The sequence below is a fragment of the Chrysemys picta genome, chromosome 2 (assembly GCF_011386835.1).
Source record: "Chrysemys picta bellii isolate R12L10 chromosome 2, ASM1138683v2, whole genome shotgun sequence".
NCBI classification, from domain to species: Eukaryota; Metazoa; Chordata; order Testudines; family Emydidae; genus Chrysemys; species Chrysemys picta.
Genome location: NC_088792.1, coordinates 150,094,390 through 150,102,508, shown reverse-complemented (window position 1 = coordinate 150,102,508; position 8,119 = coordinate 150,094,390).

The following is an 8,119-nucleotide window of genomic DNA, read 5'->3' as shown; positions in this document are numbered from 1 at the left end:
GCCCAGAGCTCCCGCTTCCCAGCTGGGCATCCCATATCACCAGCCCCAAGCCCCACCTCTGTCCATTGTCTTCTCTCCAGGTAAACAAGGTCGCCTGGGCCTCCTCTGCTCTCTTCGCAGCCCATTGTCCTCCCACTGGCCAGAGCCGGCTGTGACTCCTGGGCTGGACCTCCAGGTCACCAGTTGCTGGGGTCTCCATTCTCCAGGCCATCGGCTGGGGTCCCAAGTTCCCTCTCCGGTCCTCTGTAACAACAAACTCCCTCTCCCATCACCTCGTTAAACCAGTAACACCTAGGGAAACTGAGTCCCACCCCCTCTGCATGCAAACCATTGGAAAACCAAGAAAATTCCCCATAGGAAACACGGAAAATAAGAAACTCCCCCACTTCATCACAGTGAGCAACAAAGGAGAGAGCGCCATGGGCGCTGGCCACCCAGCCCCCATGTGGGAGAAGGGATGGAAATGACGCAGTTCTGAAACCAGAGGCTGTGCTGGTGGGGGAGGTTAACTCCCCAGATAAGCTATCTGCTGGGTAATCGATGCTGCCAGACATGCATCACACAGAGCTCCCTGAGTGCTGTGCAAAGTAGCTTTGTGATCCCAACGATAAAGGCCCTATGCAGAGCAGACGCCCTGCTGGGTCTAAACCGAGAGGCTGTGACTATGGCTTCATTTCAGAAAAGGTGTTTTTTACACCGGGACAATGAACTCCTAGTGGAGACAAGTATCAGAGGGGTAGCCGTGTTAGTCTGAATCTGTAAAAAGCAACAGAGGGTCCTGTGGCACCTTTGAGACTAACAGAAGTACTGGGAGCATAAGCTTTCGTGGGTAAGAACCTCACTTCTTCAGATGCAAGACGTCTGAAGAAGTGAGGTTCTTACCCACGAAAGCTTATGCTCCCAGTACTTCTGTTAGTCTCAAAGGTGCCACAGGACCCTCTGTTGCTTTTTAGTGGAGACAAGGCTCTGGAACGGAGCCCACCTCGATGGAGCTAGTCGAAGTGAACCCCAGCGGGGGGAATACAGGTCCATTATTTATCTCCCCACCAGTCTGCGTCATCTGCAAACTTCACCAGCAATGACTGCATATTTCCTTGCAGATCATTGATAAAGATATGGAACTGCATTGGCCCAAGAACAGATCTCTGAAGAACCCCCCTAGAAACACCCTCTGGAGTGACGATTCCCCACTAACCGTTCCATGTTGAGATCTATCAGTTAGCCAGTTTTTACCCCACGGATTAGGTCCCATAACGATTCAGCGCTGTGCTACTTTTTGATCAGAACATTGTGCAGCACTGATGCCCTACAGAAATCCAAGTACATTATTATTTACTGTTTACAGTATGGTAGCATCTTGGATCCCCCAGTCACAGACCAGGACTCCATTGTGCTAGGCGCTGTACAAACACAGACTAACAAAACCGTCCTCGCTCCCAAAGAAACTAATCTAAGTAAAACTAACATATCTAAGTATTTATGTCAACACAGTTACCGTTATGAACCCGACTTGTGATCTCATCAAAGAACGACCACAAGTTTATTTAACAATCCCTATTCTCCATAAAGCCATGCTCATTTGCATTAACAGCGCTGCCTCCCTGCTGGTGGGCGAGGGATGAATGGTGCATTGCAGAGAAAACTGGTCCTCCATTAATGAGTGATGAGGGGACGCCGATCCAAGCATAACCCTGGCCAGCTGGACAAGAGCTACTCTGGCCACAGCCAGTTCTTTCATAGTCAAGGTGTGACGTTATTGACCTAAACTGGGACCATATAGATCATGGTTGCAACCAAGGTCCTGTAGTGGCACCCAAATCTTGTATAAAGGGGGTCAAATGGGGTGTCTAGGACAAGGTTATGGTTTACTGGTTATGATTATGCTGTCTATATGTATGTATCAGTTTTGTAGTCGAAGTTATGAATATTGGCTCTATACTGTCTGTATGGCAAACTTATGCTATGCTTCTGGGTGACATCCCAGACAAGCTGAGATTAGCTCTGCCTAGCCTGCTTGATGGCCCATTAAGGACCATCAGCTATACAATGGACCCATTGAGAGAAGGCAGATACGCCTTGTACCTCAGCAAAGTATGCAGGGACTGGCCCATGTGACTCCAGACTCCATTTTGCTGTAATTTTCCACAGTAAGAACAAAGAGGTGATCTTACACCTGGAAAAGACTATATAAGGCTGATGCCTGATCTCCATCTTGTCTTCAATCCTGCTTCTTACCTCTGGAGGGACTTTGCTACAAACTGAAGCTCTGAACAAAGGACTGAATGACCCATCCCAGCTGGGGATGTATTCCAGAGACTTGATTTGAACCTGCAGTTTATTCCATCGCTGCTGCAAGCCTGAACCAAGAACTTTGCCATTACTGTATGTAATTGATTCCATTTAACCAATTCTAACTCTCATCTCTATCTTTTTCCTTTTATGAATAAACCTTTAGATTTTAGATTCTAAAGGATTGGCAGTAGCGTGATTTGTAGGTAAGGTCTGACTTGTACATTGACCTGGGTCTGGGGCTTGGTCCTTTGGGATCAGGAGAACCTTTTTCTTTTACTGGGGTATTGGTTTTTATAACCATTTGTCCCCATAACGTGTGGCACTGGTGGTAATACTGGGAAACTGGAGTGTCTAAGGAGATTGCTTGTGAGACTTGCGGTTAGCCAGTGGGGTGAGACCGAAGTCTTAGTCTGGCTGGTTTGGTTTGCCTTAGAGGTGGAAAAACCCCAGCCTTGGGCTGTAACTGCCCTATTTGAGCAATTTGTCCTGAGTTGGCACTCTCAGTTGGGTTCCGCCAGAACCGCATTGTCACAGTGGCGTAGTCGTGCTTGGATCCACAGAACCAGGTCAATTAAGCTTTGGGTCAGAACCCCACGCTATCCAAATTTGAATTTTGGGATTGAGAGTTTTGTTGGTTAAAGAGCTGCTGCAATGGCTGAGCAAAGAGCATATGAGGGACTTGGCAAAAAAGCCCTGGAAAATTTGTGTTCAGAAAAGAGGATATGCTTTAGAAAGAAAGCTACAAAGGAAGAACTGAGAAATCTGTTAATAGCCAGTGATCAGGGGGCAAGAGCACAGCCCTTACCTGAGGCTGCAGAAGATGCAGAAAAAATTAGGATGCAAAGGGTGACAAGTAAACTGCAATTTGAGCATGAACAGAAGCTAGCAGATCTTCGATTGCTGGAGAAGCAAAAAATAGCAGAGTTAGAAAGAGAGAGAGAGAAAGAGGCTGCTGAGAGAGAGAAAGAGGCTGCTGAGAGAGAGAAAGAAGCTGATCAAAGAAAGAAGGAGGCTGATGAGAGAGAAGAGAGAGCTCATAAGGGACGTCTAGAGCTGCTCGCTGCTGAGCAGGAGACTCACAGGATGGAACAGGAGACTCACAGGATGGAACAGGAGACGGCCAGACTTCAGCTCCAAGTAATGGAAGAGCGGAGAAAGTCATCCCCACCTGGTACTCCACTTCCCCCCCACCATGAGAAAAACTGGGAAAGGATGTGTCCCATTTACAATGATACTGAGGATATAGAGGAGTTTTTGTCTACCTTTGAACGCCTCTGCAATCTGTACCAGATCCCTGAGGGTCAGCGAATGCCTGTCCTGCTGACCAGACTGACTGGAAAAGCCAGGGAGGTGTTTAATGACTTGGGGGAACAAGAAGCCTTAAATTATGAGCGGTTTAAGGATTCTGTGTTAAGGCGGTTCAAGGTTACTCCTGAATCTTACAGAGTTAAGTTTAGAGAGTTTAAAATGTCTAAGGATTGTACTTTTGTAGAATGTGCTCATAAGCTGATGGGTTTTGTTAAAAAGTGGGTTATGGGAGCCAAGGTTCATGGGAGTTTTGAAAAACTGCTGGATTTAATAACTTTGGAACAGTTCTTAGACATTGTGCCGGACAATGTGAGAGCAGCTGTGTGTGACAGGGACCCTGAGTCAGTCCTACGGGCAGCAGAGATTGCGGATGCCCATACCCAAAACAGGGCTCGAGAAGGGTGTAAAACCCCGGGGAAAACTGATCACCATTCTCCCCAGTTCAAGAGGAGGGAAGGATTTAAAAATAAACCTGACTCTTCTAAAGGAGTTCAAGGAGGTCCGGGGGGTAGGAACTCACATCCCAGGACGGAACAGGTTACATGCTATCACTGTGGTATGCTGGGCCACATGAGACCAGACTGCCCGACACTGAAGGGCGGCCCAAAACCAGCAACCCCAAATGCCACGGCCAATGCTAACCCTGTTGTTGTAAACTCACAGGCAAGCCACACAGAGCCCAGCATTGGTGCCCTGTGTGCAAATGCTGTTTCTGTGGTCTCGGAAGAATTCGACCTTAAAACTCACATTAGAGCTAAATATGGGGGAAATAATGCAGAGTTTATTAGCAGTGCAGAAGTTAATGGAGTGAGGTGTATGGCATGGAGGGACACCGCAGCAGATATTACTCTGGTTAAAGCAAGTCTTGTCAGGAAGGAAGATTATTTGCCAGGTGAAGATGTAACTGTTGTAGCCTTATCTAAGTATTTTGTCAGGGTGCCTTTGGCTAAAATCCACCTGAAATGGAAGGGATTGGAGGGCACCATGGTTGTGGGAGTAAAAGACATAATCCCTAAGGATATTATGATTGGAAATGATATTAAAGCTATGGTCAGTCAAGTTAATACAAACCAGGCACAAGAGAGGATTGATCCTAAGGTTGTGCCTATGGAGGGTTTCTCCAAAAGTTTGTCTTTGGAAAGTAGCTGTTTGGCTGTGAATGAAGTTTCTGAATATCTATCTAATGTCTCAGAAGTAAATCTGGAATTAGATCAAGCAAAGGGAGAGGAGAACAAGGAGATTTTGGATGAGCCTAGGCAGTCTTGTGAGCTGATGGCTTTATCTAGTCAGCAGTTTGGGAAGGCAAGGAGAGTGGAAGATGAGTGTCCCTATACCTTATCTGTTTCCTGTGCGAAGAATAATGACAGTGAAGGAAATGTGCCTGTGTCTGTCAGGGGTATTGACTTGCCTATGGAGGAAGCTACCCCAGTCTCCAAGCAGTTGTCTGTGAACAGCCCGGTGTGCTGGGACAAGGGAAATGAAATCCCAAATTATATGTCTAGTAAAGAAAAATGCATCTCCAACTCTTTTTTGTCTGTGGAGCAGACAGAAGGTGCCTTTCGGCCTGTGATGGTTGACAGTAATTTAGTTGTCTCAGAGTTGGTTCTGGATTCAACTAAAGCCCAGGAAGGGAATGGTCCTAAGTTTGCATCTGCTGGGGAGAATGGCACCGTAACTAGGTTGCATCCAGTTAGTGTCTTAGCAAAATCCCAGAGACCAGACAATTCTGATGCTTGTATTGGGCCTGTTGCTCATGTGTGGTTGGAGAAGGGTGTAACAACTCTGTCTGATCAGGGTGATACCCTAGCCAGGGCACAAGGAGAGCAGAAAGGTAATTTGGTTGTGTTACCTACGGACAGTTTAACAACTTGTAGCAAAAAGGAAAAAATTCCTAAGCTGGTGTGTGGCAAAGAGAAGGGAAGTATTTCTAACCTTTTATCTAGGAAGTCTATGGGTTCACCTGAAAGGGGATTGTGTAGAGATCTGCCTGATGGGCCAGAGGTGATCCTGAATGTAAGTAAGACCCAGACAGAGTCTGTTGTTGCTCAGGAAAGTGTGCCTTTAGAGCAAGCCCTAGGTGAAGAGGGTAAGGGCAGAATTTCTGTGAGGGGTGAATTGCTGCTTAGAAAAGCTCCTGGAGAAAGGAATCCTCATGGTACTCGGTGCAAGCAGTTCCCTGCAACTGAAGGGTGTGAGAGTGATTTAATCAAGGAAGTTTCAGTTCCTAGCAGCCAAAAAATTGTCTGTTGTGAATGGATCCTCTGACTTTCCTTTTAAAAGATCCAGTGTGGGTAGCTTTGAGAAGGTCTCAGAGGAAGTAAAAGTTGTTAAGGAATTGAGGCATCCCTATAACCGAGTGGCTGTGTGGGGCCAACTTGTTGGGGAGACAACGGTGTTGGAACAGGAATGTCTCCTTTCTGATTCTTTAAATGAGCAGTTTGTGCTTCAGGGTTTGAGGACAGATTTGGTTACTGATGTGTCAGAGCAGAGCAGTTTTATGGCTAAATGCTTGAGGATGCGGGGGAGAGCAAGCAAACTCTCACCCGCAGACTCTTTGGATTTGTGTGGTATCTCTTTAAGACAGAGTCCAGCCTTGGAGATGATAGCAGTTACGAATATGAAAACTGGTGGACTGGCTCTGGTCTGGGGTAGTGCAAATTACTTGCCTGGCTGGGAAAGGAAGGACTTGCTAATAGCTGTTAGCACAGAGGGCCCACCCCATCAGCCAGTGAATTCTGTTAAGCAAGAGAAATCGGGGTTTGATCCTGCAGGACAAGGAGGAAAGAGAAAACTGAATTTTGCAAAGGGAAGCCACAGGTTAACCCTAAAATGCCCAAACTCCAATGGTATTGAGCCAAAGGTGTGGCATGACAAACATGACTGTAGATGGACACTTGCAATGAACTTGTTGTTATTGCTAAATTTTGTAATTAACAATGTGCCTAATCTTTTGGAGAATCCCTTGGACATGTTAAAAGGAATACATGAAAACACACGTTATGTTAAAAGGCCTTGTTACACTGGGGTTTCACAGGTAATGCCTATAAACAATATGGGAACTTTTCACAGGGGAAAAGACATTCCAGACCTAATGTGCTGTATGAAAAGGAAGACTGAGGCACACTACCATATTGCTTTCATGGCTAAATGCCAAGACTCCTGGACTATGAAGAACATTAATATCTGCATTTATTCGATGTTAATTGGGTTCCAAACATTTGCCCAAGCTTGTATGGATAAAGTAGCAGTTTTCTTTAGCTCTTGGCAAGATCACATGGCACATACAGGAACCATGCTGCCAGAGCAGATCCAATCCACTATTGTTCTAACTAAGTGTTACCTTGAGTTTGTAAAGAGGTTCAATCATGTGGTTGAACATGATTTTGATAAACCATTTCTGTTATACACTGGTACGGCTTCTAACCCAATACTAGCTGTAGTGAGACAGAACCCAGGATGGGGAGCTCTTGGGATGCAGTCAGTGATGTTTGTGTCATCCCTTCCTGCATCAATTTTGCGTTGGGGGTGTGACGTTATTGACCTAAACTGGGACCATATAGATCATGGTTGCAACCAAGGTCCTGTAGTGGCACCCAAATCTTGTATAAAGGGGGTCAAATGGGGTGTCTAGGACAAGGTTATGGTTTACTGGTTATGATTATGCTGTCTATATGTATGTATCAGTTTTGTAGTCGAAGTTATGAATATTGGCTCTATACTGTCTGTATGGCAAACTTATGCTATGCTTCTGGGTGACATCCCAGACAAGCTGAGATTAGCTCTGCCTAGCCTGCTTGATGGCCCATTAAGGACCATCAGCTATACAATGGACCCATTGAGAGAAGGCAGATACGCCTTGTACCTCAGCAAAGTATGCAGGGACTGGCCCATGTGACTCCAGACTCCATTTTGCTGTAATTTTCCACAGTAAGAACAAAGAGGTGATCTTACACCTGGAAAAGACTATATAAGGCTGGTGCCTGATCTCCATCTTGTCTTCAATCCTGCTTCTTACCTCTGGAGGGACTTTGCTACAAACTGAAGCTCTGAACAAAGGACTGAATGACCCATCCCAGCTGGGGATGTATTCCAGAGACTTGATTTGAACCTGCAGTTTATTCCATCGCTGCTGCAAGCCTGAACCAAGAACTTTGCCATTACTGTATGTAATTGATTCCATTTAACCAATTCTAACTCTCATCTCTATCTTTTTCCTTTTATGAATAAACCTTTAGATTTTAGATTCTAAAGGATTGGCAGTAGCGTGATTTGTGGGTAAGGTCTGACTTGTACATTGACCTGGGTCTGGGGCTTGGTCCTTTGGGATCAGGAGAACCTTTTTCTTTTACTGGGGTATTGGTTTTTATAACCATTTGTCCCCATAACGTGTGGCACTGGTGGTAATACTGGGAAACTGGAGTGTCTAAGGAGATTGCTTGTGAGACTTGCGGTTAGCCAGTGGGGTGAGACCGAAGTCTTAGTCTGGCTGGTTTGGTTTGCCTTAGAGGTGGAAAAACCC